Raw genomic sequence first — 25,395 nt, 5'->3', positions numbered from 1 at the left:
TTGGAACTCAAAGTTTTGAAAACAAATACTAAAAATTGTTTTTACATGCAATTGGGAAATAAGATGTACAGGCAATGGGGTACAGAAATCTATCTTGCCCTACAAGAAATTGAGGGGGTGGGGGAAAAGGGGGTAGTAGAGGGGAGGGAAGACTGGAGGAAGGGATAATCAGAATACATGCCATCTTGGGGTGGGGGGAGGGGAGAGATGGGAAGAAAATTTAGAACTCAAAATCTTATGGAAATGAATGTTGAAGACGAAAATAAAACAATCTTAAAAAAGAAAATTTAAAAATAAATAAAAATTATAGAGATCAATCCATCAACGTTTATTACTATGCACCAAGCCATGTGCTAAGCACAAGGATACCAAAAGAGTCAAAAGACAGTCCCTGACTCAAGAAGCTCACAATCCAATGAAGGACACACGTGCAAACAAACATATCCAGTGTAAACTACGTACAGAGCAAATATCAAAGGAAGGCACTAGAATTAAAAATATTTGGGGAAGACTTCCTTTAAAAGGTGACATTTTAGCTGGGATTTAAAGTGAGTCAGGGATTTCAGTAGTCAGAGACTAAGAGGAAGCCATTGTCACTGGACTGAAGAGTGTGTGTCCTGGGGTAAGATCTAAGAAGCCTGGAAAGGTAGGAGTGGGCCTGGGTTATGAAAGGCTTTGAATGCCAAATACAGCCTTTCATATCTGATTCTGGGGGTAACAGGGAGCCATTGGAGTTTATAGAGAAGAAGTTGACCTATGCTGGTAGAGGAAGTTCCCCTGACTAATTAAATCAGAAGCCCAGTAAAAAAAATTCTGTCAAAATACAAGCTAATATTATTAATCAAGAGAGAATCCAGTGTCTTCCACAAATAGGCCTTTAATCATTGAGTTTTTTTTATTGTACTTTTTTATTTTAACATCCTTTTGAAAAAAATTTTGAGTTTTCAATTCTCTCCTTCAATCCTCTCCCCCACTCATTGACAAGACAAGCAATCATATGATATTAATCATACATGTGAAATTATTCAAAACATATATCCATATTAGCCATGTTACCAAAAAAAGCATGAAAAATTACTATCTGTTCATATCCTTTTGACAATTTATCAGTTAGGGAATGGCTCTTATTTTTAAAAATTTAGCTTACTTTCCTATACATTTGACTGATGAGTGTTTAAGGTGACTTTGTCAATGTGACTGTACTTTATGACCAGCAGAGGGTGGTCTGTACATAAACATGCAATGGTTGGGCAGCCTTGTAGGTCAAGGAATCCAACTAAAGTTGTTCCCTGCAAGCTGAATAAGTCTTTAGGCCTCAACCTACATAAAGGAAAATTATGAAGTCTGATTTTGACACCCCAGGTGGCTGGAGACTTATCTTGCCCTGTCTCTATGGGATGGCATTCCATTCTGGCCTCCCCTCCCTGGACATTGCCTCCCAGACACCGGTCACTTCATATCTGGTCCTCAGTTACTTCTTCAATAAAATGAGGGATTTGGATTAAATGGCCTCTCTTGTCCCATCTATATAATATAATTTACTTAAAAGTAACCTTGGGAGGAGAAACTAAATATGAAATTATTGAAAATTATCTGATATATTTGTTTAGTCTAAAATGGATTTAGAGTCAGAATATACATAGATTCAAACTCTAGGCTCACTTATTCTATGACCTGAAACAAATCATTTCATTTTCTAGGCCTCAGTTACCTTTTCCGTAAAATGAAATTGGGCTAATTGCCTTTTCTTACAAGTATAAATCCTATAATTTTAATCTTACAACTATAAATCCTACTGCTTTATGTATCGATTCACTAAAGATGTTAATGGTTCAGAACTGCTTTGTGTCTGTTCCTAAAATCTACATATTAGTAGAGGCCTGTAATTCCTAAACTCCAAAGTGTGGTAAAAAGTAGGAATTTCAGGCCCTAGGATAGCTAGGTAAAGGAAAATACTAAGGGAAAGGGAGACACGAGACATTTCTTAGAGACTCTTTGCTGCCTTGTACTTAAAGGACCTGCCCTGGATGTCAACTGGCAAAAAATGTGAAGCATTTCTTTGAAACTCAACATTCAACATCATATTTTAGTCTAGTGCAGAGAATGGGTCAGAGGATCTAGGGTTTGAAGTGTCCTCGGAAGGCATCTCATCCAACTTTCTCCTTGAGCAGAGAAGAAAGCCAGAGAGGTTGTGACTTGCCTAAAGTCACACACTTAATTCAGAAAATCAGTTCCTCTTGGTCAAGTGTTTGGGCTTTCCCAGCTCAGCAAAGTCAGTTAGGCCTCAAACTCATCCCCCAAGTCCCAGGTGACCCACTACCTTTCTTCTAGATGACTCGCTCTGCCTCTGTGTTTTAACATGAATTCTCTGTGTAACCTTGACTCATGATATCTGAAGTCCATTCTGGTGTGAAGTCCTACATTCCTATAAGATTTATGGTTCTCTTTGTAAATGTGAGTCCCTAAGTTCCCTCTCCCAGGGCCACCTGAATTCTTACTAAAGCTCTCCTTTTCTCAGCAAGGAAAGGGAGAAGGCAGAGGAGAGTTTCCAGTTCCCTTTCTCCTCTGAAATCACACCTGGGGGCTGCCTACTCAATTTATGTATGAAAAACTCAGACTAAAGAATCTTACTTTGGCAACAAGGAAGATCGAAACATGCTCAGAAGAAAACAACAAAGTCAAAGCTCCTGTATCCAAAGCCTCCAAGAAAAATATGAAATGGTCTTAGGCCATGGAAAAGCTCAAAAAAGATTTTAAAAATCAAATAAGAGAGGTAGAAGAAAAATTGGGAAGAGAAATGATACAAGAAGTGAAGAGTAATACAAGAAAATCATGAAACACAAGTCAACACACACACACATACTGCCTCCATAACATAATTTTAGTCCTTTAGCTACAGGATACATATTAGCAATCCTTGTCTTTCTTCAAGAAGTGCCCTGCTGAGGAAATCGCCCTCTAGCTAGCCAGTTCCTGAATTCTCAAATTTAGGAACTCAAACTTGTGAACTCTTGAACATGGATTACTCAACAAGATAACCCCCGAAGTTGGGAAGAGTCCACTCTCAGAATGCTGACTTTCAAGACTCCATGTCATATATGTCTACCATGTGTTTCTGCAGGAATTTTATCAATGCCCTGGCTGCTACTATCTCACGGAGTGAAAAAAGTCCCTATTCTGAGACTAGGAACCCTAATCTCAACTGTAATCAGAAAAAAAGACACAGAAAGCCCTGGTGGTCAGGAACACCTATCAAGGACCATGTCCAAGTTCACTACATGCTTCTACCAAAGTCATTAATTGCTTCTGGGGGTGTGAGAAGGAAAAAATTAGACATGGGCACAGATTCTTCCTACTCCCTCCCTTTGCCCCAGAGCACACAGGGTTGTTTTGCTAAATATCAGCCTGTCCTCTAAAGGCAAGCAGGAAGTTGGGAAAAGAGAACTAGAGTTGATCTCAAAGTTTTCTTTTATAGACCATAGGGAGAGTGCAGCTCTTTCAAACAGATACCCATCTCCTTGAATTCTTATCTTGCTTCTCACCAGAAAGAGAAAAGGAACAAATACTCCAGATTTTTTAGCTTGTCTGGTACTAGGAGGTTTATGCCTATTCAGCAATCCTTTTACCCTTCACTAGTGGACTACAGGGGGAAACTAGGTGGTGCAGTGAAGAAAGTGCTAGACCAGGACTCAGGAAGACTCATCTTCATGAGTTCAAATCTGGTCTCAGATACTTACTAGCTGAACAAGTCACTTATCCTTTTCTCTTAAATTCCTAATCTGTAAAATGAGCTGGAGAAGGAAATGGCAAACCACTCCAGTGCCTTTGCCAGGAAAAAGTTGGATACAAGCGAACAACAACTGACTACGTCACATTCCTCATAGCTGATGTTCTAAACCAGTACTGTCAAACTCAAATAGAAATGGGTCCACTAAACAGTATATAAGGATGTCTGCAGGCTGTATATTACCTAGGAACAAACATAGTGACATTATCTCTGTGTTCTGTTGTGTTTTTATTTATTTTGTTAAGCATATCCTCCTACAATTTTTTTTAATCTGAGGATGGAGGGAGGATCCTATTTGATATCTCTATTCTAGATTGCTTTTTTCCTCAAGCTTCCCACATCACCCTTCATCTCTTATCAACAGAAAATTCTGTCTCATAATTTACTGAGAGAATAGAAACATTCTAAGCATGAGTTCTCTCTTCTCCCTTTATCTACATCTCAAAACCTATTAACTTTATCCTCACTTTACCCCTGTGGTCATCTTGGAACCAGCTGCCTTCACACTTAAAGCAGACACTTAAACCATGCCCAGGAGTGACTTAACTCTTTCAGTTCAGGAACTCTTGCCCTGGGGGCTCCCGCAATCCTAATTAGTATGTGTCTCATGTGGCCTATAGGATTTAGGCGAACCCTAGCTATGTCTATGAGGATAGGTGGCACTGGGGCAGCTAGGTGGCACAGTGGATAGAGTGCCAGACCTGGATTCAAGAAGATCCATCTTCCTGCAGTCAAATCTGGCCTCAGACATTTACTTGCTATGCAACCCTGGACAAATCACTTAACCTTGTTAGCCTCATTTTCCTCATCTGTAAAATGAGCTAGAGAAGGAAATGGCCAACCACTGCAGTATCTTTGCCAAGAGAACCCCCAATGGCATCAGAAAGAGTCAGACATGATTGAAAAACAACCAACCATGCTTCACATGACTTTGTCGATCTTTGGAGGGAGGCTTGTCTTAGTGATGATAGTGAGAAACAGAGCACAATAAAACACGTAGAATGGAGATGAAAAGTTAAACCTCTCCCCAAGACTAGAGGTTTACTTAGCCAGAGTGTTTTAAGCCTGTACCTCTTCTATTTTGGTCTAACCCAGCACCCTCTTCCCTTTCCAGTCTTCTTACCCCTTATTCCCCTACAGCACTCTTCATTCTAGCACCACTGGCCTCCTGGCTGCTCCACACCATCTCCAATCCCTCTTAATTGCTTCTTATTTTCTGTAGATAGCATACTTTGCATATATCTGTTTGCGTCTTGTCTCCTCCACTAGACTATGAACTCCTCAAGGGAGAGTAACTGTCTTTTGCCTCTTTTTGGATCCCTAGTGATTAGTCCAGTCCCTGCCATGCTATAGGAATTTAGTCAATGTTTTTGATTGACTGATTTCACTTAGTCAATGTACTTTTAGTTATATGTGTCAGTAACCCTTCTGGGATCACATGAAGTTGGGAAAGAGATTACGATCCTATCTGAATGAAGGTATAATCCAAATGAATTGGTCCTCTTCAAAACGAAAGGTAAAAAACTCTGAGCTAGCCACTGTGCTAAGTAAGTGTTTTACAAATATTTTATTTGATTGTCAGAACAATCCTGGGAGGCAGATGTTATTATTATTCTCATTTTATAGATGAAAAAAACAAGGAAAATGAAGGTTAAGTGACTTGTCTGAAGTCACACAGCCACAAAGTGTCTAAGGCTCTATTTGAACTCATGTCTTTGTACATATTTGAATGAACATTGTATATATTTCCCACCCTACCTACAATAGAACTTGAGCTCTATTAGGGCAAAGATTTCTTTCTCTCTTTGCTTTTCTGTTCCCAGGACTTAACTCCGTGCCTTCCACATAGTACATGATTAACTCAGGTCTGTTTAATTGAATTGGACTGAAGTATGACCTTGTCTAGGACAAACAAGTTTTACATATTTCTTTTAAAATATATTCCTTATTATGGATTGCCGCCAAAGCAGTACCTGTGGGAAAGGTGATATCTCTAAGCCTTTACATCAATAAAATAAAGAAAGAGCAGATCAATGAAATGGGCATGCAACTAAAAACAGCTAGAAAAAGAACAAATTTAAAATCCCTAATTAAACACCAAATTGGAAATCCTAAAAATCAAAGGAGAAATTAATAAAATTGAAAGCAAGAAAACCACTGAAATAATAAATAAAACTAGAAGCTGGTTTTATGGGGGGAAAACAATAAAATAGATGATGAACTATTGGTTAATTTTATGTAAGAAAGAAAAGAAGAGAGTCAAATTACTAGTATCAAAAATGAAAGAGGTGAATTCACTATCAATAAAGAGGAAATTAAGACAATTATTAGGAGCTGTTTTACCCAATTATATGCCAATAAATTTGACAACTTAAATGAAATAGATGAATAGCTACAAAAGTACAAATTACCCAGATTAACAGAAGAAATAAAATACTTAAATAACCTAATCTTAGAAAAAAGAATTGAATAAGGTTTCAATGAACTTCCTAAGAAAACCCCCCCCCAGACCAGATGGATTCACAAGGGAGGTATACCAAACATTTAAAGACAATTAATCCCAATACTGTATAAACTACTTGGAAAAATAGGTGAGGAAAGGGTCCTACCAAATTCCTTCTATGATGCAAATATAGTGCTGATGAGTCAAAACAGAGAAAGAAAATTATAGGCCAAGTTCCCTAATGAATATTGATGCAAAAAGTTTAAATAAAGTGCTAGAAGGTGATTACAGCAATACATCACAGGGATCATACACTATGACCAGATGGGATTTATACCAGGAATGCAGAGCTGGTTCAACATCAGGAAAACTATTAGCATAATTGACCATATCAGTAACAAAACCAACAGAAATTATATGATTATTTCAATAGACACAAAAAAGCCTTTGACAGAATATAGCAACCATTCCTATTAAAAACACTGGAGAGCATAGGAATAAATGGAGCTTACTTTTAAATGACAAGTAGTATCTATCAAAACCATTAACAAACATTATCTGTAATGGGAGATAAGCTAGAAGACTTTCCAATACAATCAAGGGTGAAGCAAGGATGACCATTATCCTCTATTATTTAATATTGTACTAGAAATGTTAATTATAGCAATAAGAGAAGAAAAGAAATTAAAGGAATTAGAATAGGCAATGAAGAAACAAAACTATCGCTCTTTGCAGATGATATGATAACATACTTTGAGAATCAACTTAAAACTACTTGAAATTATTAACAACTTTAGCAAAGATGCAGTATATAAAATAAACACACATAAATCATCAACATCACTAAATATTACCAATAAAATTCAGCAGCAAGAGATAGAAAGAAAAATTCCATTTAAAATAACTGTAGACAATATAAAGTACTTGGGAATCCATGTGCCAAGACAAACCCAGGAACTATAAAACACTTTTCACACAACAAAGTCATATCTAAACAATTAGAAAAATATTAATTGTTCATGGATAGGTTGAGCCAATATAATAAAAATGACAATTCCACCCAAAGTAATCTATTTATTTAGTGCCATAACAAATTACCAAAAATATTTTGCAGAACTAGAAAAATTAATTTTAAAATTCATCTGGAAAGACAAAAGCTCAAGGATATCAAGGGAAACATTGAAAATAATGTGAAAGAAAGTGGTCTCGCCATACCAGATCTCAAACTGTGTTATAAAGCAGTGATTATCTAAACAATCTGATACTAGTTAAGAAATAGAGTAGTGGATGAATAGAATAGACACACATTATATTATAGTAAATGACCATAATAATCTAGCATATGATAAGATCCAAGCTTTTGAAACAAAAGTTCATTTTTTGACAAAAACCAATGGGAAAACTGGAAAACAGTAAGGCAGAAACTAGATGTAGACCCATGTCTCACGCTGTATATCAGGGTCAAGATGGGTACATGATTTAGACATAAAGGGTAATACCACAAGCAAATTAAGAGAGCTTGAAATAGTTTATCTGTCAGATTTATGGTTAAGGGAAGAAATTAGGAGTAAAGAAGATATAGAGAGCATTACAAAATGTAAAACAAAATATTTTGATTATATAAAATTAAAAAGTCTTTGCACAAGCAAAACCAATGCAACCAAAATCAGAAGGAAAGCAAAAACTGGGGAGAAATTTTTGCAAGAAATATCTCCAATAAAGGTCTCATTTCTCAGATATATAGAGAACTGAGTCAAATTTATAAAAATACAAGTCATTGCCAAGTTGATAAATGGTCAAAAGATATGAACAGGAAGTTTTCAGACAAAGAAATCAAAGCTATTTATAATCATATTAAAAATTATCTAAATCACTCTTGATCAGAGAAATGCAAATTAAAGCAACTCTGAGATACTACCTCACACCCATCAGAGTGGCTAATATAATAACAAAAAGGGAAATGTTGGATGTTGGAAGAGATGTGGGAAAACTGGGACACTAATGTATTGTTGGTGAAGTTGTGAACTGATCCAACTATTCTGGAGAGCAATTTGGAACTATGTATGCCCTAAAGGCTATAAAACTGTGTATACCTTTTGATCTTGCAATACCTATATCCTAAAGAGAACCAAAAAAGGGGAAAGGACCTATTTGTACAAAAATATTTACAGCAGCTATTTAAGAATTGGAAATCAAAGGGATGTCCATCAATTGGAGAATGGCTAAACAAGCTACGGTACATGATGATAATGGAATATTATTGTGCTATAAGAAATAACAAGCAGGATGATTTCAGAAAAATCTGGAAACATTTATATGAACAGATTCATAGTGAAGTGAACAGAATGAGGAGAACATTGAACACAGTAACAGCAATATTGTATGATGAAAAACTGTGAATGACTTACATATTCTCAGCAATACAATGATCCAAGACTATCCGAAAGGATGAATGATGAAGCATACTATCTGCCTCCAGAAAAAGAACTGATATTATTTGAATACAGACTGAAACATGCTATTTTTCACTTTCTTTCATTTTTTTCTTTTACTTGAGTCTTCTTGTACAAAATGACCAACATGGAAATATTTTACATAATTGCACTTGTATAACCTATATCTGATTGTTTGCCATCTCAGGGAGTGGGGAAGGGAGGGAGGGAGGGAAGAATAGAATTTAGAACTCAAAAATTTTAAATTAAAAATTTTCAAAAAGAATTATTAAAGTGAGAAAACCATTGAATTAATAAATTAAACTTAAGAACTGTTTTTATGGGGGGGGGTTAAAATAAATAAACCTTTAGTTAATTTGATTTTTAAAAAAAAAGAAGAAAATCAAATTACCAGAATCAAAAAAGAAAGGGGTGAATTCACTGCCAATGAAGAGGAAATTAAAGGAATAATTAGGAGTTATTTTGCCCATTTGTATACCAATGAATCTGACAATCTAAGTGAAACAGATGAATATTTTTTAAAAAATGTATAAATCTCCCAAATATAACAGAAGAGGAAATAGGATATTTAAATAGTCCCATTTAAGAAAAAGAAATTGAACAAGCTTTCAATGAACTCCCTAAGAAAAAATCCCTGGGATCAGATGAATTTACAAGTGAATTTTATGAAACATTTAAAGAACAATTAATTCTTTTTTGACATAAATGTTGTACTGATACCTAAACAAAGAAGAATCAAAACAGAGAAAGAAAACTATTGACCAATTTCTATAATGAATATTGATTCAAATATTTCAAATAAAATACCAGAAAGGAGATTACAGCAATATATCACCAGGTTCATTCACTATGACCAGGGGGGATTTCTATTCCAAGAATGCAGGGCTGGTTCAATAATAGGAAAACATTGCATAACTGAACATATTAATAACAAAACCAACAGAAATTATATGATTATCTCAACAGATGCAGAAAAACTTTTTGAGAAAAACATAGCACCTGTTCTCAATAAAAAGCATAGGAATAAATGGAGCTTTCCATCTATCTAAAACCATCAGCCAGTATTATCTGTAATGGGGATAAATCAAAGAACTGACTAAAGATGAGGGGTGAAGCAAGCATGCCCATTATCATGACTATTATTCAATATTGACTAGAAGTGTTAGCTATAGCAATAAGAGAAGAAAAATAAATTGAAGGATTTAGAACAAGTAATGAGGAAATAAAATGATCACTCATTGCAGATGATACGATGGTATGCTTAGAGAATCCTAGACCTAGAAAATCAACTAAAAAACTAGTGGAAATAATTATCAACCTTAGCAAAGTTGCAATATACAAAATAAAACCACATAGATCATCAGCATTTCCATATATTACCAACAAAGTCCAGTAGCAAGAGATAGAAAGAGAAATTCCATTTAAAATAACTATAGACAGTATTAAATACCTGGGAGTCTACCTGACAACACAAACCCAGGAAGTACTAATGTACTTCATGTAATACAATTACAAAAAATTTTTCATGAAAATAAAGTCATATCTAAACAAGTGAAAAAAATACCTTGTTTTAGATGCTAGAAAAAATAAGAAGAAAATTCATCTGGAAGAACAAAAGGTCAAGAAAATCAAAGGAAAAATTCAAAAGAAGGTGATCTAGCTATATTTGATCTCAAACGATATTACAAAGTGTCAATCATCAAAACTATCTGGTATTCCTCTCACACCTATCAAATTGGCTAATGTGACAGAAAAGGGAAATGACAAATGTTGGAGAAGATGTGGAAAAATTGGGACATCAATATATTGTTAGTAGAGTTGTGAATTGATACAACCATTCTGGAGAGCAATTTGGAACTAAGCCCAAAGATCAATCAAACTGTGAATGATCCAACAATGCCACTACTAGGTCTGTATTCAAAAAAGATCATAAAAAAGGTAAAAATACCTACATGTACAAAAATATTTATAACAGCTCTTTTTTTGTGGTGGCAAAGAATTGGAAATTGAGGGAATGCCCATCAATTGGGGAATGACTGAACAAGCTGTGGTATATGAATGTGATGGCATACTATTGTGATATAAGAAATGATGAGCAGGTAGATTTCAGAAAAATTCCAAAAGATTTACATGAACTGATGCAAAGTGAAGTGAGCAGAACCAGGAGGACATTGTACAAAGTAACAGCAACAGTGTATGATGATCAGTTATGATAGATTTAGCTCTTCTCAGCAATACAATGATCCAAGACAATTCCAAAAGACTCATGATGGAAAATGTTAACCACATCCAGATAAAGAACTATGTAGTCTGAATGCCAATCGAAGCATCCTATTTTCACTATTTATATTTTTCATGGTTTTTTTCCTTAGGGTCTATTTCTTCTTTCACAACATGACTAATATGGAAATATGTTTTACATGATTGTATATATATATATATCCTATATCAAATTGTTTACCATTTGGGGAGGAGATAGGGGAGAGAGGGAAGAAGAAAATTTGGAAAGCAAATTTTTTAAATGAATGTTTAAAATTGTCTTTACATGTAATTAGAATAATAAAACACTATTCATTTTTTTCCAAAAAATAAAATAAAGTGCATTCCTTATAAAAGAGATTTTATTAACTAAATAATCTGTAGCAAAAACATGTAAATAAATTTAGAAAATAATGGGTAAAATCTCAGTCAAAGGACATGGGAGAGTCACATAGTGGACATATGCAGGTCACAATACATTAAAAACTAGTAATTACACTGGATGAGAAGTGTAAAGGGAAAATGTATTCATATAGCTGGAGTAAGGTTTATAATTCCAAAGCCCAGGACAAGAAGGACTGAGCCCAAGACAGGAGTCAGCAGAGAGAAAGTAAAGGAAGCCAACTCTGTTGAGGGGAAATACAACAAAGGAGGACAGTCAGAGAGGATGGAAACAAATCAGTTTCACTAGGAATTGGTGGAAGAAGGAATGCCAAAACTGGTAAAATCTGATGAGTTTTACAGGATTCTTATCTGGGTCAGGCAGGGTCAGGCCTTGCAGGGAAGGAGACTGACCTTTGGAGTCAGACCAGAGCTAATTTCTAGAAAAAGGGGAATATCTGGGGAATTGGCAGCAAGCTGATAATCCAACTCCCCTCTGGCACAAAATGGGATTTTAGGCAGTAATTGCTTGTCTTCCTCTGATAGAATCACTCAGGAGATATGAGCATCCCTCAGGCTTCTTCAGTCCCAGTGGGGGCTGGACAGGGAGGCTGTTGAAGACCTTCCATGCCTGCATGGAGCCAAGAGAAAAAATACACAATTCTTTTCCCTGTCTTAATATCTTTTATTTCTAGGGTGATTTCACTGATGAATTGTATCCAATTCCTTAGGGAGTCCATGTGTCTGCTGACTTGCCCTGTGACATTGATTTAGAAGTAGTATGAGATGTTCTCCAGGACACAAACACATGCACACACACACACACACACACACACACACACACACACACACACATCCCTGCCTCTTCTTCCAATACAAAATTGAGGGTTGGCAATATAATGGCAGTTACAATCTTAGTGGGACAGAGTTGGTGGTAAGAGGAAGGACACAATTATGGTTCTCCGTGGCATTATTGAAGGCCCTGTAGTCCTACCCAGGCATTGTAGGAAGTCAAAGCAGTTGTCTAGCTCTAAGTGGCACAGACAAGTAATTAAAATGGTAGTATAACTTCTCAAACAACTCATAGAGGTTTCATAAGGCCTATGTTGGTGTCTAGAAACTGCTCCCCCAATCTACCTGCATTTAAAAAAACAAAACCAAAAAAATCCAACTTCTCCCCTCCCCCCTCCTTCCTTTATCCCATAGCACTGGCAATAACAACAGGTCAAGTCTCCAATATGTCATCTTCCTCACACTTCCTCACACGATCTGAGGGACCTCTCTGGTCCCCAAATCATCTTTGTTGTAGTACGATCTCTCTCTAAGCCAGTAAAGATAGACACAGAACTTCAGAGGCAGGTACAGTGAAAAGTAGTCCCAAAGAAAGCTGGAGGACCTATTATCAGTACTAGAAGTCAGAATATGATAGATAAGAAAGGGCAAGGAAAGTAGGAGGGGTGGCTAGTGTGGTGGGGGGCGGGGGGGTCCAACAAAAGCCAATATTGCTGCAACAGTGTTTGTTATAGCTGAAAGTTCCCTGCCATATCTTATCTTATTTGGGGAGATTATCAAAGGGTCTGGACCATGATGCATTTTAAAGCCTATAGAGGAGAGCCAAAGTGGCAAAATCGCAGGAGGAAGTACAGCTGAGATCCCTAACACAAGTCTTCCACAAAGATCTAGAAAATGAACCAAACCAAATCCTGACAGGGAAATCCAAGGGAAAAACTCACAAGCAGATAATGCTAGCCCAGGTCAACACAGGGAGGCAGAAAGAGATATATAAACATTAGGGAAAGAAGAGGTTCCAGACACATACGAGAATACCCCTCCCAAGGACAGGATTCAGGAAGAGGAATTTTGCCAACTGGTAGCTCTGTCAGTCATTTCTCCATTGTGGGTCACAGATCCAGGGCAGACTGAGGAGGAGAATTTACACATAGGGTTGGTCCCTAGGCTGTGTACTGAGCAAGGAGTAAGTTCCAAAGTAAACAGTAATTGTGTAGCTCTGAGCCCAGGGGCTCCCTTCTATCTTCCAAGTCAATACGAAGCCTGCAGCAGAGCAATCGGGACATTTCAAACCAAAGTTTACAGGCAATTATGTCACTATACCTGCAGAGCTTTTTAGCTGGCACATAGTGGCTAAGTGTAATCTACTGGAACTTTCAAACAGAGACAAGCCCAGAGGTATCAGAACTTGCAGAGATCAGAAGGTAGAAGAATGATCAGAATGATAGATCCCAGAGTAGATCAGACTCCTTTGGGAGCTCTGAAAGTTTGCAGCTGTCCAACCTGAGCTATCTCTGAGATCTTGGCATAGCACATTCATTACCCCCAAGAAAGCAGTAGAAGCGACATTCCTCACAGAAATTCACAGAGCATGTCAATAACAGAAAGTCCTACGTCAGGAAGTAGATGAGAGAATGAACAAAGAAAAAAAAGGAATTCCATCACAAAGAACTATTATTGAGACAGGGATACTCAAGACACAAACCCAGGAGAAAAGAATGAGTACAAAATATCTACAAACAAATTTTCAAAGAAAAACATGGCTTAGAATTCCTGGAAGAGACGAAGTAAGAGTTATTGTTTTTCAAAAAGAGCTAGAAATGGTTTTTTAAATGGTTTTAGAAATCCAAAAAGATTCATAAAAATAAAAAAACTCCCAAGGGGGGAGGGAGATAAGAAAAGAAATGAGAGCTAGGGGAGAAAAAAATAGAAAGAATTAACAGCTTGAAACAAGAAGTATAAAACCTTACCCTCAAAACCCAAACTCCTGAAAAATTAGAATGGACCAAATGAAAGCTAATGATTCCATGAGACAAGAATATTTTTAAAAAGTCAAAAGAATTTTTTTAAAAACTAGAAAATGTGGTGTATCTCACAGTCAAAAAAAAAAAATGAGCTGGGAAACAAATTAAGGAGAGATAATTTTAAACCGTTGCATTACCTGAGACTCATGACCAAAAAAAAAAAAAAGAGCTTTATATGTCATATTTTAAGAAATCATAAAAGAAAACCATCCCTATTTCTTAGTATCAAAAGACAAAGTAGAAAGAGGAAGACTCTACTGGTCATCTCCTGAAAAAATGAAAATTCCCAGGAACATTTATAGCCAAAATTCAGAGCTTTCATTCAGTTCAATGAAAAAAAATGGCAAACGGCCAGAAAGAAAAATTTCAAGTACTATGGAGCCATGGTTAGGATCAGTGATTACTACAAAGTAGCAGAGGGTTTGGAATGATACAATTCAAAAGTCAAAAGATATAAGCTTATAGCTAAGAATAAATAACCCAGTAAAACCGAGAATTCCTACAGTGGGAAAAAAAAATAGAACTTTACTGAAGTGTAGGACTTCATAGCGTTCCTGATGAAAAGGCCAGAACTGAATAAAGGCTTTGATATATAAATATAGGAGCAAAGAGAAACTTTTATAAAAAGGAAAAAATGAGTGAGCAACTTCAAGCGTCAAAATAAGGGGAAAAAAAATAAAGATAAGCATTTTAATATGGAGAGATGATGTATGGATATACGTATCCCCTCAGGGGTCATTGAGAGACTCTTATTAGACAGAGGGCTTAGGAAGGGTTTTCTTACTGTTATTGTTTTAAAAAAAAAGAATGGAAAGGCAGGATACACCAAGGGGGGAAGGCAGAGGAAGAACAGGGAAAAGTCTCTCATGGAATTCTGGTGAACAGTTAGAAGTATATACAGGCAAGGTGGAAGGTTTGGGGGGGAGGGGGGTGCATGACACTTGAACTTTACTCTTTTCTGAACTGATCAAAGGAAGGAAACACGCACACACGAAGTTGGGTATGCAAATACTCTTTATTCAAGAAAGAAACAGGAGGAAAGGGAACAAAGGAAAGGGGGATTATGAGGAGGGTATTTCAAAAAAGGGATTATTTTCGGGAAAAATAGCAGAGGTAGGACACAGAAAAGAAAAAGTATAGGAAAATAGGATGGAGGAAAATGCATAATCAGTCATCATAACTTGGAATCTGCATGGGAAGAACTTGTCTTTAAAAAGGAAGAGCACAGGAGAATGGATTAGCAGAATCTAGCCATGTACGGTTTATAAGAAACACCTTTGCAACAAAGATGCATCCAAAATTAAAAGAAAGGGCTGGAGCAAAGTCTATATTTATTTATATCTATTATACTTCAGCTGAAGTCAAGGGGGGGGGGCGATAGTAATCATAATCTTAAATAAAACAAAAGTAAAAAGAGGCTTAATTTTTCACAATCCACAGAGAAACTACATTTTACGGAAAGGTACCATAGCCAGTAAATTAATAACAGTAGTAAATACATGGACACCAAATAGCATAGTGTCAAAATACTTAAAAGAAAAGTTAAGTGAGTTGCAGGGAAAAATAGTAGAACTATAATACAGGGGCACTGCACCCCTCTCTGGTCTAGATAATCTCACAAAAAAAATGAAATTAAAAAGGAAGAATTTGAATAAAATTTTAGAAAAGTCAGATATGATAGAACTCTGGACGTTCTGGAATAGAAATGGAAAGGAGGATATCTATTTCTCAACTGTATATGACATCTTCACAAAAACTGACCATGTGACTAAAGCATAAAAATTCACAAACATATACAGGAAAAAAAATATTAAACCTATCTTTAACATACCACAGTGCAATAAAAATTGCATTCAATAAAGGACCATTGATGATGTAATTAAAAATTAATTGGAAACTGAATAACTCAATTCTACATGTGAATCAGTCAAAAAACAAATCATAAAAATAATCAATAATTTCATCAAAGGTAATTAAAACAATGAGACAACATAAAAAATGGAGGGATACAGCCAAAAATTTATATCTCTAGGCATTTTCATCAATAAAAGGAAAAATCAGATTAATAAATTGAACATGTAATGTAAAAATAACTAGAAAACAAATAAAAGAAAAATGAAATTAAAGAATATAATAGAAATTCTTATAATTCAAGAAAACATTAGTAAAATTGAGAGCAAAATAACCATTGAATCAATAAAGAAAACTAGGAGGTGGTTAAAAAAAAAGCAATAAAAGAGATAAACTATGAACTAACTGTATTTAGGGGGCAGCTAGGTGGCAGAGTAGATAGAGAGCCAGACTTGGAATCAGGATGACTCATCTTCCTGAATTAAAATCTGGTCTCACACACTTTTTTTGGCTAAGTGATCCTGGCCAAGTCACTTACCTCTGTTTCCCTCAGTTCCCTCATTTGTAAAATAAGCTAGAGAAGAAAATCTCTCCATTATCTTTGCCAAGAAAACCCCAAATGAGATCATAAAGAGTCAGGCACAACTGAAACAACTGAAAAACAGTAAAACTTGATTAAAAAATAAAGAAGACAAAATTACCAATATTAACAATGAAAAAGATGAATTCACAAACAATGAAGAAGAAATAAAATAAATTGTTAGGAAACATTTTCCTCAACTGTATGTCAATAAAATCTAATTTAATAATAAAATCTAAATGAAATAGATGACTATGAAAATATAAAATACGGATTTGGCTCAATTTTAGGAAAATAAATTGAATAAGCAAATAATAATAATAATAATAATAATAGTTTGTATTTATACTGCATTTTAAAATTTTTGAAGCACTTTAGAAACGTCATCTCATTTTCTCCTCATCTCAATCCTAAGAAGTAGATGCTATCTTAGATGACAAAAAAAATGAGACTGAGAGTTTAAGAGAGCTGCCCAGTCTCATACAACTAATAAGTGTCTGAGGCCACACATGAACTCAGGACATCTGACTCCAGACCCAGTCCATTGCACCACTTAGCTGCCCAAGCTCACACACGTGTGCACACACATACACACGCACGTGAAACAGATGGATCGATAAGTAAATTCTATCAAATACTTAAAAAATATTATTTCATATCATTCCAATATGATACAAACTTTGAAAAACTAAGAAAGAAGGGGTGCTAACAGAGTCTATAATACAAATATAGTCTTGATACCTAAGTCAGAGAAAGTTAAAACAGAAGGGGGGAAATCTAGAGACCCATATACCTAACAAACACTGTTCGAAACTCTGAGGAAGGAGTCTATAGCAACATATCACAAAGGTTGTACACTATGCCCAGAGGGATTTACACCAAGAATTCAGGCTGGTTCAATATTAGAACGACTGTATACATAACTGACCATATTAATAAGAGGAAGAACAAAAATCGCATGATTATATCAAGAGGAGCAGAAAAAGCTTTTTGACAAAGATGCAACATTCATTCCTGTTAAAAAAACACTAGAAAGTGAAGAAAGGAAGGAAGAAGGAGAGAATTTGGAGCTGAAAATAAAATGCAATTTTACAAAACAGTAGAAAACATAAACGGAACTTTCCTTATTGTGGTAAGTAGCATTTATCCAAATTCAAGAATCTGTGATTAGGATTAAATCAGAGATCTTTCCAGAAAGAATAGAATTGAAACAAAGATGCCATTAACACAATTAATATTTGCTACATTGTAGCAGTGCTAGTTAGAGCAACAGAACAAGAAAAGAAATTAAAGAAATAAACATAAGCAAAGCGGGGAAAAATTGCCACTTTTTTGCAGATGATATGATGGTTTACTCACAGAACCCAAGAGAGTCAACTAACATCTAACTGAAATAATCAACAGCTTCAGCAGTTTGCAGGATATATGAACCTATACACATCTCAGCATTTGTATTACCAACTATTAATATCCATATCTATGTTCATCTGTATTACCAACAAAATCTTAAAATGCTGTAAAGAAGAAAAATTCCATTTAAAATAACTTTAGTATCTATTGTCATATGAAAAAATGTTCTAAATCACTATTGATGAGAGAAATGCAAATTAAAACAACTCTGAGGTATCACCTGATACCTATCAGAATGGCTAATATGACAAAAAAGGAAAATGTTAGCTGTTGGGGGAAATATGGAAAACTGGGACACTAATGTACTGTTGGTGGAGTTGTAAACTGATTCAACCATTCTGAAGAGCAATTTGGAACTATTCCTTAGGGGCTATAAAACTTTGCATATCCTTTGATTCCAGCAATACCAGGGCTAGGTCTGTATCCCAAAGATATACAAAAATGAGGGAAAGGATCTATTTGTACAAAAATATTTATAGCAGCTTTTTTTTGTGGTGGCTAATAAGTGGAAATCACAGGGATACCCATCAATCAGGGAATGGCTAGACAAGCTACGGTCAATGATGGTAATGGAAAATTATTGTGCTACAATAAATGACAAACAGGATAATTTCAGAAAAAAACCTGGAAAAATTTACATGAACTGATGCCTGGTGAAGTGAACACAATGAAAATGATGAACACAGTAACAGCAATACTGCATGATGAAGAACTATGAATGACTTAGCTCTTCTCAGCAATCAATGATCCAAGACAATCCCAGAGGACTAATGATAAAGCATACTATCTGCCTCCAGAAAAAGAACAGATATTGATTGAATATAGATTGAAGCATACTATTTTTCACTTTCTCTCTTTCTTTTATTCAAGTCTTCTTATAAAAAGTGACATATTGAAATGTTTTACATAATTTCGCATGTATAATCTATATCTGATTGCTTACCATCTCAAGGAGGGAGAAGGGAAGGAGGAAGGGAAGGATAGGATTTGGACCTCAAAAGTTTAAATAGAAATGTTAAAAAATAAAATAACTTCAGAAAATATAAAATACTTGTCACTCCATCTGCCAAGAAATGCATAGGAATTACATGAGTAGACCTGCAAAATACTTTTTAAGAAAAAAAACACCGAGTGCAGACCAGATCAGCACAACGAGTGGATGAGCGCAGACCAGCACAGAGTGCAGACTACCATGCAGCAGCAGGGATAGGACCCAGAACAGGATTCAGGGCACCATCGGCAGCAGTTCCCAGATTCCTCAACCCACAAATGCTACAGATAGCTTCAAAGGTTAGTGGGAGGGCTCTGGAAGCTGCCATTTTCAGAGCCCTCCATCTAGAGCCCCTAGGAAAACTGAAGGACTGATCTAATCTCAGCCCTGAGTGGCAGCCCTGAAAGACCTCTGTCTAAAGTCCCTGGGGGAATTGAGCCACTGGTCTGATTCTCAGTCCTGAGTTTCACCTGGGGCTGGAGCTGGTGGAGGCTCTGGAGAGGGAATTCAGTTGAACATTCTGGGCAGAAAAGTTTTTGCTTGCTCTCAGACCAGTGCACAGGTCAGGAGAGGAATAAACACCTCTCTATTGATTGTACCACCTTGGAGGAACTGAGAACTTACAGGTCCCCAGAATATATCCACCTCTCGACAAAGAGAGGATGTGAGACAGAAAAAGGGAAGCTTACTCTCTTCACATTTGACTTGAGGAAATGACATGCTCACTCAGTTTGGTATGAAAGTACATCTTGCACTACAGAAGAATAGGAGAGAAGGGGACAAGTGGGATGAGGGGGATGGTAGGAGGGCAAATGGGAGAAGGGAGTAATCAAAAGTAAACACTCTTGGGGAGGGTCAAGGTCAAAAGAGAGGATGGAATAAATGGGGGGCAGGATAGGATGGAGGGAAATATAGTAGATCTTATACAACATGACTATTATGAAAGTCTTTTGCAAAACTACACTTATACAACCTATATTGAATTGCTTGCCTTCTCAGTGGGGATGGGTGGGGAAGGAGGAAAGGAGAGATGTTGGAATTCAAAGTATTAGGAATGAATGTTGAGAATTGTTTTTGCATACAACTGGGAAATAAGAAATATAGGTAATGGGGTATAGAAATCTATGTTGTTCTACAAAAAAAGAGAGAAGGGGATAAGGGAAGGGAGGGGTATAGTAGAAGGGAGGGCATATTGAGGGAAAGGGTGATCAGAATATGAGGTGTTATGGGGTGAGGGCAGGGGAGAGATGGGGAGAAAATTTGGAACTCAAAATTTTCTGGAAATGAATATTGGAAAATAAAAATATGTATAATTAAAAAAAGAAATGGGGAAGTCTGGAAGAGAGAGATGGTTTGGGGATAACATAATAGTGACTTGAGTTTTATTATTATACTTATGTTTTTATTTATTATTAATATTTATGTTATGTTCCTTAAAAAAAAAAAGAAAAAACAGATATCTAAATAATTGGGGAAACAAGCAGTGCACCATATAAATGCTAGCTATCATCATCATCATCATTGCTATTATTATTCTTGTTGTATTAGTTGCCCATGGACAGGTAGAACCAATATAATGAAAATGAAAATACTACCTAAATGAATTTATTGTTCAGTGCCAGACCAATTAAATTCCAAAACGAATATTTTATACATAAAAGAAAAATAATGAGAAAATGCATCTAGAAGAGGAAAACACAAAGAATGTGAGGGAATTCATGAAAAAAAAAAAGAGGTAAAGAAAGGGAACTAGCAGCACCAGATCTCAAACTATACCACAAAGCAGTAATCATCAAAAGAATTAGGACTAGATAAGACATAGAAAGTCTAATCAGTGGAACAAATTGGGTACAAAATATACACATGCAAGTGAGCATAGTAGCCAAAAAGGCAGAGTAACAGCACAGACTTTTTAGAGTGCTCCCACCAAGCCCAGCCAAATATCTGTAAAAAATGGCTCTAAACAAATTCTGGAGCTGTAGAACTCACAGAATGAAGGAGTGAAGCAAATCTCTAGCCCAAGATAGCCTGAAAGTTTGCCAGGAAGTGTCTATCATGCCATGCTGGGAGCAGAGCACAGTCCAGTGTGGGCCACAAGTGCACAGAGGGGACCTGAGCAGGCCTTGGGGTGACTGAATCTCTCATACCTGTGGTGGTTTCCAGACTTCATGATTCCAGAATGCTGAGGATAAATTGGAAGGTCAGTGGAAAAAACCTGTGGGACCAGTGTGGGACAGTAGAGTGGTCTGGCCCCAGCCCCAGGACAGCTGAGGGGGCAGGGGATGGAGGAACTTGGGGCAGCCACAGCAGTAGCAGGGGCAGCTGCAGTCACTGTTTCTGGGGCTCTAATCCTGGAGATTGTGGGGGGATCGAGCAGCTGACAATTCACCTCCCACCCCCACTGGAAGCAGAGATCTACCTTGACAAAGAGCTCAAAAGTCAAGTAAATGGCTAGGGAAATGAGCAAAAACCAAAAAAAGCATCAGACCATAGAATCTTACTTTGGTGACAAGGAAGACCAAAGTACGGAAACAGAAGAAAACAAAGTCAAAGCTCCTCTATCCAAAGCCTCCAAGAAAAATATGAATTGGTCTCAGGCCATGGAAGAGCTGAAAAAGGATTGTGAAAATCAAGTACTAGAAGTAGAGCAAAAATTGGGAAGAGAAATGAGAGGGATGCAAGAAGATCATGAAAAACGAGTCAACTGCTTGCTAAAGGAACCCCCAAAAAATGCTAGAGAAAAGAATACCTTAAAAAATAGACTAACCCAAATAGCAAAAGAGATTCAAAAAGCCAATGAGGAGAAGGATGCCCTAAAAAGCAAGAGAGCATAGTAATCTAGTGTTTGATAAACTGAATGATCCCAGTTATTGAGTCAAGAACTCACTATTCAGCAAGAACTGAAAAAAAAAGTAAAACCATAGAACAGGCTGGCAGAAATTATGCATTGCATAGATGAACCTACTACACTGCATACCAAGACAAGATCCAAATGGGTATGTGATTAATCATAAAGATTAATATCATAAACAAATCAGTGATACATGGAATAAATTGCTCATCAAATCCATGGCTATGAGAAGAGCTCATTACCAAAGAAGAGAGAGTTTCACAGAAGATAAAATTGACAATTTTGATTCCAATTACATAAAATTTAACTTTTTTCACCAAAAAACAAGGTAGCTAAAATTAGATGACAAGCAGGTAAATAGAAAAAAAATAGTCTTTGTATCTAGTTTCTTTGAGTAGATGATTCACTTTTATATGAAAAAGAGCTTTCATACAATTGATAAAGGGTCAGATGATATACACAGGCAATTTGATCTTCTCAACAAATCTGGGAGACACGTGATATTATTATGCCTATGAAAATAAGGCAAACAGAGATGAAGTCACTTGCCCAGAATCAAATAGCTAGTAGATATCTAAGGCAGAACTTGTCTTCTTGACTCCAGGTCCAGAACTTAATCCACTTCACCATCTAGCTGCCCATAAGGACATAAACAAGCACTTTTCAGAGGAACAAATCCAAGCTATCAATCGGCATATAAAACAAGATTCCCTAAATCATTGATAATAGAGAGATGCAAATTAAAACCACACTCATTAGACTGGCAAAGCTGGCCAAAAAGCAGAATGATAACTGTTATGGGAAATGAGATCCATCAATGTTGGTAGGACTATGAACTGGTCCAGACATTCTAGAAAGCAGCTGGGATTTAGACGCCAAAAGTATTCAACTGTGCATATCCTTTGATCCAGAGGTACCACAAATAGATCTATACTGCTCCAAAGAAAACAAAGGAAAAAGAAAAGGAAAAAGACACAAGAAAAAAAATTTACAGCACCTCTTTTTAAAAAAAAAAACTAATATTTTATTTTTTCCAAATTAGATGTAAGAATAGTTTCCAACATTTCTTTTTAAAATTTTGAGTTCTAAACTCTCTCCCTCCCTTTCTCCTCTCCACTCCCTTTAAGAAAGGAGGCAATTTAATATAGATGATACATACACAATCATACAAAACATATTTCTATTAGTCATGTGGTAAAAGAAAACAGAGAAAAAAATAGGAAAAATAAAGGCTTAAAAAGTATGCTTCAACATGCAGGCTCTGAAAGCAGATGGCATTTTTTTATCATAAGTTCTTCTGAATTGTCTTGGACTTTTATATTGCTGTTAATAACTGTCTTTCACAGTTGGTCATCACACAGTATTGCTGTTCCTGTGTACAATGTTCTTCTGGTTCTGCTCCTTTCACTAAGCATCAGTTCATGTAAGTCTTTCCAGGTTTTTCTGAGAGCATTCTGCTCATCATTTCTTATAGTACAATAGTATCCCATCACAACCATATACCATAACTTATTCAACCATTCCACAATTGATGTGTATCCTCTCAATTTTCAATTTTTTGCTGCCACAAAAGCAATAGAGAAGCTCTTCTTAAATTGGAAAAGAATTGAAAGCGGAGGAGTGCCCATCAGTTGAACGACTTGAAGAACTTTTGGAATATAAATGTGTTGGAATATTATTATGTTCTAAGAAGGGGGTGGTTTCAGAGAAACCTGAAAAGACTTCTATGAGCTGAGGTAGGGTGAATCAAGCAGAACCAGGAGGACAATTTAGACAACAGCAATAAAATTTGAAAATGTGAGGAACTCTGATCAGCACAATGACCAATCATGATTCTACAGGATTAGGGATACAACAGGCACCCACCTCCTAATAGGGAGATGATAGACTCAGAGTGCAGATATTCATCTACATACATATATATACATATATATGGACATGGCAACAGTATGAATTTGTTTTACTTAACTATACATGATTGTAACAGAAATTCTGTTTTCTTGCATTCTCAACGGGAATTGGGGGGAGGTGAAGAGAGGAGAAAACGAATTTTCATGAAAACAAAATAAAATTTCATTTACAAATAGATTTTTTAAAGTGGTGATGAGGTAAAACATAAAATGAAGTATGGGAGACTCACCAAAGGGACTGCCAAAATATCCCATTTCTCTTCACCTGGCAGAGAGGACACACTGAAGAGACTCCCCACTAAGTAATTCACTTCAAACTAGTGGGGCATCCCCATCCTAATTCGTTGACAGAAATGGCTCAGTTTTGTTTTAATTTTAGGGACCCAGGCCCAGCATTTCCTCAAACCATGACTGCTAGCCTAATTAATCCCAGTTTAGCCAGGCATCTGTAACAGAGAGCAAAAGCAGCAAACAAATCCCAAATCTGAGGGAGAGGATTTCCTTCCAATCTCAGAATTCCATCTTTATCATTAATTGCCTTCATATTAGCTGACTAAGGTTTGGAATCCCAGAGTACAGTATAGAAAGCATTAAGCACAACAAAACAGGAGTCATATGTACAAAAATATTTATAGCATCTCTTTTTGTGGTGGCTAAGAATTATAAATCTAAGGGATACCCATCAACTGGGGTAACAGCTTGTTTAGCTAGACTATGGTAATGGAAAATGATTGTGTTATAAGAAATGACAAGCAGGATGATTTCAGAAAAACCTGGAAAGATTTAGATGAACTGATGCAGAGTGAAGTGAAAAGAACAAGGAGAATGTTGAACACAGTAAGAGCCACGTAATGAAATGACTGACTGATAGACTTAGCTCTTCTCAGCAATGCAAAGACCTAAAACAACTCCAAAAGACTCATCCACATCCAGAGAAAGAAATCTGGAGTCTGATTGCAGATGGAAGCAGACTATTTGCTCTCTGTTTTGTTTTGTTTTGTTATCTCTTTCTCATGGTTTGTCCTATTATCCTAATTCTTAGATACAACATGACTAAAGTGAAAATATGTTTAATAAGACTGTATATGAATAGCCTATCTATATTGGATTGCATGACATCTTGGGAAGGCAGGAGGGGAGAGAAGTGGAGAAAATGAAAACATATGGAATTGAATGATGAAACTAAAAATAAATACGTTTATATTTTTAAAAAAACAGCAGTCAACAGACAGAAAGTACAGAAAGCCAGCTCTGTTGAGGGGAAATCCAGTGAAGGAGGATGGAAATATGTCAATTTCACTAGGAACTGGTAGAAGGAGGAATGTCAAAACTGTTCAAATCAAATGATGGGTTTTACAAGGTTCTTATCTGGGTCAGGCAGGACCAGGCCTTAAAGGGAAGGAGAGAAGCTCATAAAGGTCATAAAGGCTGCTGCTGATTTCATGGAGGAAGGGAGGTTGTTGGAAATTAGCAGCAAGCTGATAATCCGACTCCCCTCTGGCATAAAATGGGGCTTTAGGCTGTAACTACTTGTTTTCCTCTGATAGGATCACTCAGGAGATGTGAGCATCCCTCAGGCTTCTTCATTCTCAGTGTGGGCTGCACAGGGAGGCTTCTGAAGACCTTCCTGCCTGCATGGGTTCAGGACAAAAAAAAACACACAACT

The sequence above is a fragment of the Notamacropus eugenii genome, chromosome 1, assembly GCF_028372415.1.
Source record: "Notamacropus eugenii isolate mMacEug1 chromosome 1, mMacEug1.pri_v2, whole genome shotgun sequence".
NCBI lineage: Eukaryota > Metazoa > Chordata > Mammalia > Diprotodontia > Macropodidae > Notamacropus > Notamacropus eugenii.
The sequence above is the reverse complement of the archived record's forward strand: the minus strand, read 5'-3'. Positions refer to the sequence as shown.